The sequence below is a fragment of the Electrophorus electricus genome, unplaced genomic scaffold (genome assembly GCF_041902795.1).
Source record: "Electrophorus electricus isolate QZ-2024a unplaced genomic scaffold, ASM4190279v1 Scaffold121, whole genome shotgun sequence".
Lineage (NCBI taxonomy): Eukaryota > Metazoa > Chordata > Actinopteri > Gymnotiformes > Gymnotidae > Electrophorus > Electrophorus electricus.
This window is the reverse complement of record NW_027658403.1, coordinates 10,001-20,664: the sequence shown is the minus strand read 5'-3', so window position 1 is coordinate 20,664 and position 10,664 is coordinate 10,001. Positions and strand designations below refer to the sequence as shown.

Genomic DNA, 10,664 nt, shown 5'->3' with positions numbered 1-10,664 from the left:
TGATCTGAGGTCGCTCCCGAGTTCGCTCTGGAGGGTTGCCCAGAAGCGTGAACACCGCCGGGTTAGGGGACGAGTCCCTTTTCACCCGGGCTAACGAGGACACAGGTCGGGACGTCACGGACGTGCCACGGACAGGTCGGCCCGTAAGGAAAACGCCAGAGGCAGAGCCACCCGAACCCCGACCCCCCCCACCCCCCCCACCGGGGGAGGGGGGGGGGGAACGCATGTAACAACAACCTCCCTCCGCTCGCGCACGTAACGGAACAGAACAGACACCTTTCCGTGATCCGCCTGCGCAGGGGGTGAGAAAAGAAGCGAAAACGTGGGCAGCCAAAGCGGAGAGAACCCACCGGCAGCCACGCTCGCTTCTTTCTCGGGCGCAGGGGACCACGTTCCTGGCCAGGCCAGGAGCGGAGCCGAAACGAACCGAAACGAACCGAAGCGGGGGAGGAGAAGCTTGTGCACGGAGAACGGGCACTCAACCGCAGCGAACCCACCGACCGGATCTCACCGAGACAGCGACCGGGAACCGTCTGCTTTTAGGAAGACGGAGGCCAGGGGGCACCCCCCCACCTACGAACCTCCAACCGCGGTCCCGCCTGAGAAGGCAGGTCCGACAGATAGGAATAGCGACCCTCAGACAGGCGTAGCCCCGGGATGGACCCGGGGCCGCAATGTGCGTTCGAAATGTCGATGATCAATGTGTCCTGCAATTCACATTAGTTCTCGCAGCTGGCTGCGTTCTTCATCGACGCACGAGCCAAGTGATCCACCGCTAAGAGTTGTACTCTTTTATTTCAGGCTCAGTTTAGGTCTTTCACCACGACTACAAAGACAGGTTTAAAAGGTTTCACCAACCGGTCAGGCGCCCCCGTCTGCGAGTGTTGAAACGGGCGCGGGGTTGCGCTTTGCCCACACGCCCCACGTGGCAGACGAGTCAGTCTTTGAACCGCGGCCCTCCGCGCCCGCCCCGTCCGACCCCTCGAAAGGGGTGGAACTCACGTAGCGTGGGCCAAGCCCTAGGTACCTGCCGGGGGTCCCCCTGAGACTCCTTTCTGAGAGAGAGAAGCAGGGGAACCGGCTGCGCCACCCACCACCACCACGCCCCAGGACGCCGGTGGGCGGACGAACACAGGAAGGGCCATGGCCTGCCCCACGAGGAGCAGCGCTCGCAACCCCCCCCGGAAAGTCCGCTCGTCAGCGAGCAAGGGGACGGGGATGAATGACAAGGACAACAAAATAGGAAAACCCCTCGCGGTGGACGGAGGCAGCGGCCGTGCGAGCGAGAGGGAGGGCGCGGGACGGACCCGTACGACCCGCTCGACTCGCAGGCGCTTCTCCTGCCGGCAAGGTGAGGGGAAACCGGCCTTCGCCCGACGAGCGGGGACGCCGAGTTTTTTGAACGACGCGTCTCTCGCGCTGGAACCCAGAGAATACCGGGGCCTGCGGGGGGGGGGTGCTGAAGGACGACGCGGAGGAAGAGGCGGAGGACGAGGAAGGGGTGGGAGGGACTAGGCTCCTCCTTTATGCCTTCTGTCCAGCCTGACCTGCAAGCGACCACGTGTAACAGCAACCCCGAAGACCCTTTCGACCCTGGGCCCCGACGCGGGGGGACGGCGAAGTCGAGGGGGTCGGGAGAGGAGGCACGCCGGACAGCGTTACCCGTTAATGATCCTTTCGCAGGTTCACCTACGAAAACCTTGTTACGACTTTTACTTCCTCTAGATAGTCAAGTTTGATCGACTTCTCGGCGCTCCGCCAAGGCCCGCGAGGAGCCCCGGCGGGGCCGATCCGAGGACCTCACTAAACCATCCGATCGGTAGTAGCGACGGGCGGTGTGTACAAAGGGCAGGGACTTAATCAACGCGAGCTTATGACCCGCGCTTACTGGGAATTCCTCGTTCATGGGGAATAATTGCAATCCCCAGTCCCCATCACGAATGGGGTTCAGCGGATTACCCGCACCTCTCGGTGTAGGGTAGGCACACGCTGATCCAACCATTGTGGCGCGCGTGCAGCCCCGGACATCTAAGGGCATCACAGACCTGTTATTGCTCCATCTCGCGTGGCTGAACGCCACTTGTCCCTCTAAGAAGTTTGACGCCGACCGCGGAGGGCCGCGTAACTATTTAGCATGCCGGAGTCTCGTTCGTTATCGGAATTAACCAGACAAATCGCTCCACCAACTAAGAACGGCCATGCACCACCACCCACAGAATCGAGAAAGAGCTATCAATCTGTCAATCCTTTCCGTGTCCGGGCCGGGTGAGGTTTCCCGTGTTGAGTCAAATTAAGCCGCAGGCTCCACTCCTGGTGGTGCCCTTCCGTCAATTCCTTTAAGTTTCAGCTTTGCAACCATACTCCCCCCGGAACCCACAGACTCGTGGTTTCCCTCACGCTGCCCGGCGGGTCATGGGAATAACGCCGCCGGATCGCGGGTCGGCATAGTTTACGGTCGGAACTACGACGGTATCTGATCGTCTTCGAACCTCCGACTTTCGTTCTTGATTAATGAAAACATTCTTGGCAAATGCTTTCGCTTTCGTCCGTCTTGCGCCGGTCCAAGAATTTCACCTCTAGCGGCGCAATACGAATGCCCCCGGCCGTCCCTCTTAATCATGGCCCTGGTTCAGGAAACCCACAAAATAGAACCGGAGTCCTATTCCATTATTCCTAGCTCAGGTATTCAGGCGAGAAGCGGGCCCGCTTTGAACACTCTAATTTTTTCAAAGTAAACGCTCCGAGCCCCGTCCGGACACCCAGCCAAGGGCATCCGGGGGGCACCGGGAGACAGGGTCTGAGACAGGCGGTGGCACGCCTCGCGGCGGACCGCCAGCCCACTCCCGACATCCAACTACGAGCTTTTTAACTGCAGCAACTTTAATATACGCTATTGGAGCTGGAATTACCGCGGCTGCTGGCACCAGACTTGCCCTCCAATGGGTCCTCACCCATGGGTTTAGGATACGCTCATTCCGATTACAGGGCCTCGAAAGAGACCTGTATCGTTATTTTTCGTCACTACCTCCCCGTGTCGGGAATGGGTAATTTGCGCGCCTGCTGCCTTCCTTGGATGTGGTAGCCGTTTCTCAGGCTCCCTCTCCGGAATCGAACCCTGATTCCCCGTTACCCGTGGTCACCATGGTAGCCGACTATGGTACCATCGAAAGTTGATAGGGCAGACATTCGAATGAGACGTCGCCGCCGCGGAGGGCGCGCGATCGGCCCGAGGTTATCTAGAGTCACCAAAGCGGCCGGGGGGCCCGAGCCCCCCGGATGGGTTTTGGGTCTGATAAATGCACGCATCCCCCGAAGGGTCAGCGCTCGTTTGCATGTATTAGCTCTAGAATTACCACAGTTATCCGAGTAACGTGTGGAGCGATCAAAGGAACCATAACTGATTTAATGAGCCATTCGCAGTTTCACTGTACCGGCCGTGTGCACTTAGACCTGCATGGCTTAATCTTTGAGACAAGCATATGTTACTGGCAGGATCAACCAGGTAGTTTGCACCGTGGTCTGGGATGAACCACGAGTGACATCCGCCTCCCCTTCCGGGGGCTAGGAAGCAGCGGGTTGTAAGTGCGTGCGCCGTCAGGTCCAGACGCCATACAGGGCTACCCAGGACAGCTTCCGCGGCCAGTGTAAACGTGCTCGCGCACCGCCCTCTGGCCTTCGGACGCCGACCTCTCACCTTGATGCAAAGCTGTCCCATCCGGTCATGCCCGCACCGTACCCCGTCCACCTCCTCCGGAGGTGCGGACGGCCGACTCCAGGTGCTTTCGGCGTTCCCTCTCTTCACGCCGTTTTGATTTTCGTGGGCCGCTGGTGGGGGGACAAGGGAAAGACCTCGTCGAATTCCCTCCCCCCTAGCCTCGCTCAACCTACGTTTCGTGATGTAACCAAGAAGAGTGATTCGTGGGCCCAGGTAGGTTTGAAGAGGAGGCCAACAAAGCAGGGCACTCCCTTCCTCCCAAACCACAGACACCAGTATAGGACAACTGAGTAGACAGACTGGCCGTCTGAGTCTCCCCCAGAGAGTTCTGGGATGGGTTACAAATAACCCCCACCCCCCATCAGAGGCTTGACCCGCTAGAACCAGGGAGGATCTGTCAAAACCGCTCTCCACATCAGAAGTTCTGGATCAGCCGGGGCTGGTCGGCAGACGTCCACCTAAGGCCGTGGCCTAACCCCGTGTGGGGGGATAGCGCTCGCACCCGTACACGTGGACACCCGCTCGTCAAATGGCTGGCTCCTCACTTACCGTAGGGGGAATGGTTTGCCTACCCCTGGCGGGTCTGGTACTCCACTCTACCAAACAAGGAAGCAACACACCAATAGACCCCTGCAACACCGGGCAGCTTTGGGCAGTGTCACTACACTCCTCCTTGTTCTTCACGTTCCTTCCGTGGTGATTTTTTTTTTTTTTTCGTGGCCATTGCCGTGCATGGCTTCCCCATCGCTTTGCATGCTCTCCATTGCCTCGTGCTGCTTCACCATTGGTCTCACCTGGAGACCGAAGCCGCTCTCCCAGTAACCCGATGGTACCTGGCCAGAAAACCCCGTGCCCGATTTCATCTAGGACAAGGGCCAAACCACAGACCGTGCCCGTCCAGGGTCAACCCCTGGTCGGACAGGCCTGGTGGGTCGATACCATGGATGTGGCAGGCCGACGAGAATCCACTGGTACATTTACAAACACGCCCACCCTGGTGGCATGGCTGTACGACCCATCGTCGAAGCACGCTGCGGCGGACTGAGCCATTGGATCCAGTTGCCTGGGCGTACACTCAGCCCAACAGACGCACTCGGGTCGGGGAGAGCAAAGCAGACTGTGTGCCTGGATGTGCCCACTTCCATAGGGGAATCGGCATGATGGTTCACTTAACCCGAGGAGGGCTCCCCTCGCGGGATAAGCACCCCCCTCGGGGGATGGGGGGGGGGGGGGGCATCCAGAGCACACCACTTTCCGGTAGGGGACAGGCGTTTGATCATGTGTCCGAGGGAGAGCTCCCCTTGCCGGCCGAACACCCCTCGGACTCCCCTTGGGCTTCCAGAGAACGCCACTGGATGAATTTAGTGCTTGGACCCCATTGATTCTCTTTGCTCTCCCATATACCCGACGGGACCTATTTGCAAAACCCCGTGCCAACCAGACCTCCAGGAAGGGGGCTGGCGGCTAACCATGCCCAGCAGGGTGCACCCTGGTCGGACACTTTGGGAGGGTCGAGAGCCTGGAAGTGCCACCCGGGGGAGTAATTCTGATTTCCGTTTTAATGCACTCAGGGACAGCCCGAGGACCTCTGTAGTGCACCTGAGGCGGACTGAGCCGTCGGGTCCAGGGGTCTGGAGTTCGGAACCTCCAGGGTTCACCTGGCTGTTCTCTTAGCCCGGCAGGGTGCACCCTGGTCGGACACTTTGGGAGGGTCGAGAGCCTGGATGTGCCACCCCGACGAGTAATGAGTTTTCCCTTCGTATCTCTTCCGGACCAGGTCCGATTCGCACGAAACTCGCTGGGCATGGCCAGGAGCGCCCCCTGCTGCCCACGCCACCGTCCCCGCGCTTCTACTCCCGAGGGCCGAGGAGACAGCGAAGCGTGGGTCGGGTCGCCTGCTTCCAGGGTCTCCCTGGTACTCTCCAGTCTCCCGAGTCCATCGGGTCCGACCTCGTATTTTTAGCCCAGACGGGGAATGAGAAAGGGGCCCCCGACCGCCCGAGGGCGGGCGCTCGCTTCTCAGCCTAGGAACGTCCGATTCCCACGAAACTTTTACGCCAGACGTTCCTGGCAGCGAGCGCGTTCAAAGGTGACCCGCGCTGCTTCTCTCCTCCCAAGGGCCGAAGAGATATTCGTCTTCAAACCCGACCGGCCCTGTGTTTGCCGCCCCGGCGGTTTTAAAAAATCATAGCGTAAAAACGGTGGGTGCGCTTCGCCTGCCGCTTGGACAGCGTTAAACGGCAGCCCCGGCTCTTTCCAAAGGGCCCTCAACCGACTTTCTGCTCCCAAGGAGCCCAGAGATATGAAACCGATAAATCAAAACCCCGTGCCAACCAGACCTCCAGGAAGGGGGCTGGCGGCTAACCATGCCCGGCAGGGTGCACCCTGGTCGGACGCTTTGGGAGGGTCGAGAGCCTGGATGTGCCACCCCGACGAGTAATGAGTTTTCCCTTCGTATCTCTTCCGGACCAGGTCCGATTCGCACGAAACTCGCTGGGCATGGCCAGGAGCGCCCCCTGCTGCCCACGCCACCGTCCCCGCGCTTCTACTCCCGAGGGCCGAGGAGACAGCGAAGCGTGGGTCGGGTCGCCTGCTTCCAGGGTCTCCCTGGTACTCTCCAGTCTCCCGAGTCCATCGGGTCCGACCTCGTATTTTTAGCCCAGACGGGGAATGAGAAAGGGGCCCCCGACCGCCCGAGGGCGGGCGCTCGCTTCTCAGCCTAGGAACGTCCGATTCCCACGAAACTTTTACGCCAGACGTTCCTGGCAGCGAGCGCGTTCAAAGGTGACCCGCGCTGCTTCTCTCCTCCCAAGGGCCGAAGAGATATTCGTCTTCAAACCCGACCGGCCCTGTGTTTGCCGCCCCGGCGGTTTTAAAAAATCATAGCGTAAAAACGGTGGGTGCGCTTCGCCTGCCGCTTGGACAGCGTTAAACGGCAGCCCCGGCTCTTTCCAAAGGGCCCTCAACCGACTTTCTGCTCCCAAGGAGCCCAGAGATATGAAACCGAAAAATCAAAACCCCGTGCCAACCAGACCTCCAGGAAGGGGGCTGGCGGCTAACCATGCCCGGCAGGGTGCACCCTGGTCGGACGCTTTGGGAGGGTCGAGAGCCTGGATGTGCCACCCCGACGAGTAATGAGTTTTCCCTTCGTATCTCTTCCGGACCAGGTCCGATTCGCACGAAACTCGCTGGGCATGGCCAGGAGCGCCCCCTGCTGCCCACGCCACCGTCCCCGCGCTTCTACTCCCGAGGGCCGAGGAGACAGCGAAGCGTGGGTCGGGTCGCCTGCTTCCAGGGTCTCCCTGGTACTCTCCAGTCTCCCGAGTCCATCGGGTCCGACCTCGTATTTTTAGCCCAGACGGGGAATGAGAAAGGGGCCCCCGACCGCCCGAGGGCGGGCGCTCGCTTCTCAGCCTAGGAACGTCCGATTCCCACGAAACTTTTACGCCAGACGTTCCTGGCAGCGAGCGCGTTCAAAGGTGACCCGCGCTGCTTCTCTCCTCCCAAGGGCCGAAGAGATATTCGTCTTCAAACCCGACCGGCCCTGTGTTTGCCGCCCCGGCGGTTTTAAAAAATCATAGCGTAAAAACGGTGGGTGCGCTTCGCCTGCCGCTTGGACAGCGTTAAACGGCAGCCCCGGCTCTTTCCAAAGGGCCCTCAACCGACTTTCTGCTCCCAAGGAGCCCAGAGATATGAAACCGATAAATCAAAACCCCGTGCCAACCAGACCTCCAGGAAGGGGGCTGGCGGCTAACCATGCCCGGCAGGGTGCACCCTGGTCGGACGCTTTGGGAGGGTCGAGAGCCTGGATGTGCCACCCCGACGAGTAATGAGTTTTCCCTTCGTATCTCTTCCGGACCAGGTCCGATTCGCACGAAACTCGCTGGGCATGGCCAGGAGCGCCCCCTGCTGCCCAGGCCTGGCTCTGGGCCTGGGCACACTTCATTCACTTTGTACCTTTAAATCATACTACTACTACTACTACTACCACCAGAATTCCAGGGCCAAGAGGTCACACAGTCATACACAGCAAAGTAGCTCTGGGCCTGGGCACACTTCAAGAAGTTTGTCCCTTTATATAAGCCTAGAAATAGACTTCCAGGCCCAAGAGTTCAAACACATTCATGCCCAGCAAAGTAGCTCTGGGCCTGGGCACACTTCAATCACTTTGTGCCTTTAAATCATACTACTACTACCAGACTTCCAGGCCCAAGAGGTCAAACACAGTCATGCCCAGCAAAGTAGCTCTGGGCCTGGGCACACTTCAATCACTTTGTGCCTTTAAATCATACTACTACTACCACCAGAATTCCAGGGCCAAGAGGTCACACAGTCATACACAGCAAAGTAGCTCTGGGCCTGGGCACACTTCAAGAAGTTTGACCCTTTATATAAGCCTAGAAATAGACTTCCAGAGCCAAGAGGTCAAACACAGTCATGCCCAGCAAAGTAGCTCTGGGCCTGGGCACACTTCATTCACTTTGTACCTTTAAATCATACTACTACTACTACTACTACTACTACTACTACTACTACTACCAGACTTCCAGGCCCAAGAGGTCAAACACAGTCATGCCCAGCAAAGTAGCTCTGGGCCTGGGCACACTTCATTCACTTTGTGCCTTTAAATCATACTACTACTACCACCAGACTTCCAGGCCCAAGAGGTCAAACACAGTCATGCCCAGCAAAGTAGCTCTGGGCCTGGGCACACTTCAATCACTTTGTGCCTTTAAATCATACTACTACTACCACCAGACTTCCAGGCCCTGGAGGTCACACCTTCATGCCTAGCAAGGTTGCTTTACACCTGCGCACACTTCAGACCGTTTCACTCTTTTAATCCTTCAAAGTACCACATTTCCAGACCCAAGAGGTCACAGAATCATGCCCAGCAAAGTAGCTCTGGGCCTGGGCACACTTCAATCACTTTGTGCCTTTAAATCATACTACTACTACCAGACTTCCAGGCCCCAGAGGTCAAACACAGTCATGCCCAGCAAAGTAGCTCTGGGCCTGGGCACACTTCAAGAAGTTTGACCCTTTATATAAGCCTAGAAATAGACTTCCAGAGCCAAGAGGTCAAACACAGTCATGCACAGCAAAGTAGCTCTGGGCCTGGGCACACTTCATTCACTTTGTACCTTTAAATCATACTACTACTACCAGACTTCCAGGCCCAAGAGTTCAAACACATTCATGCCCAGCAAAGTAGCTCTGGGCCTGGGCACACTTCAATCACTTTGTGTCTTTAAATCATACTACTACTACCAGACTTCCAGGCCCCAGAGGTCAAACACAGTCATGCCCAGCAAAGTAGCTCTGGGCCTGGGCACACTTCAAGAAGTTTGACCCTTTATATAAGCCTAGAAATAGACTTTCAGGCCCAAGAGGTCAAACACAGTCATGCCCAGCAAAGTAGCTGTGGGCCTGGGCACACTTCATTCACTTTGTACCTTTAAATCATACTACTACTACTACTACTACTACTACTACTACTACTACTACTACTACCAGACTTCCAGGCCCAAGAGGTCAAACACAGTCATGCCCAGCAAAGTAGCTCTGGGCCTGGGCACACTTCAAGAAGTTTGACCCTTTATATAAGCCTAGAAATAGACTTCCAGGCCCAAGAGTTCAAACACATTCATGCCCAGCAAAGTAGCTCTGGGCCTGGGCACACTTCAATCACTTTGTGCCTTTAAATCATACTACTACTACCAGACTTCCAGGCCCCAGAGGTCAAACACAGTCATGCCCAGCAAAGTAGCTCTGGGCCTGGGCACACTTCAAGAAGTTTGACCCTTTATATAAGCCTAGAAATAGACTTCCAGAGCCAAGAGGTCAAACACAGTCATGCCCAGCAAAGTAGCTCTGGGCCTGGGCACACTTCATTCACTTTGTACCTTTAAATCATACTACTACTACCAGACTTCCAGGCCCAAGACGTCAAACACAGTCATGCCCAGCAAAGTAGCTCTGGGCCTGGGCACACTTCATTCACTTTGTACCTTTAAATCATACTACTACTACTACTACTACTACTACTACTACTACTACTACCAGACTTCCAGGCCCAAGAGGTCAAACACAGTCATGCCCAGCAAAGTAGCTCTGGGCCTGGGCACACTTCAATCACTTTGTGCCTTTAAATCATACTACTACTACCAGACTTCCAGGCCCCAGAGGTCAAACACAGTCATGCCCAGCAAAGTAGCTCTGGGCCTGGGCACACTTCAAGAAGTTTGACCCTTTATATAAGCCTAGAAATAGACTTCCAGAGCCAAGAGGTCAAACACAGTCATGCCCAGCAAAGTAGCTCTGGGCCTGGGCACACTTCATTCACTTTGTACCTTTAAATCATACTACTACTACTACTACTACTACTACTACTACTACTACTACTACTACCAGACTTCCAGGCCCAAGAGTTCAAACACATTCATGCCCAGCAAAGTAGCTCTGGGCCTGGGCACACTTCAATCACTTTGTGCCTTTAAATCATACTACTACTACCACCAGACTTCCAGGCCCAAGAGGTCAAACACAGTCATGCCCAGCAAAGTAGCTCTGGGCCTGGGCACACTTCAATCACTTTGTGCCTTTAAATCATACTACTACTACCAGACTTCCAGGCCCAAGAGTTCAAACACATTCATGCCCAGCAAAGTAGCTCTGGGCCTGGGCACACTTCAATCACTTTGTGCCTTTAAATCATACTACTACTACTACCACCAGACTTCCAGACCCAAGAGGTCAAACACAGTCATGCCCAGCAAAGTAGCTCTGGGCCTGGGCACACTTCAAGAAGTTTGACCCTTTATATAAGCCTAGAAATAGACTTCCAGGCCCAAGAGGTCAAACACAGTCATGCCCAGCAAAGTAGCTCTGGGCCTGGGCACACTTCATTCACTTTGTACCTTTAAATCATACTACTACTACTACTACT

At 56.5% G+C, this 10,664-nt stretch overlaps 2 non-coding genes across 2 annotated transcripts; both read right to left on the bottom strand.

The window, feature by feature from the left end:
- Positions 1–630: 630 nt before the first annotated feature.
- LOC145654090 (5.8S ribosomal RNA) lies at positions 631–784 on the bottom strand. The gene has a single exon (XR_014120321.1). It is a non-coding gene; the product is annotated as a 5.8S ribosomal RNA (ribosomal RNA).
- Positions 785–1,666: 882 nt separating this feature from the next.
- On the bottom strand, positions 1,667–3,505 carry LOC145654085 (18S ribosomal RNA). The gene has a single exon (XR_014120316.1). It is a non-coding gene; the product is annotated as an 18S ribosomal RNA (ribosomal RNA).
- Between the last annotated feature and the right edge of the window lie 7,159 nt (positions 3,506–10,664).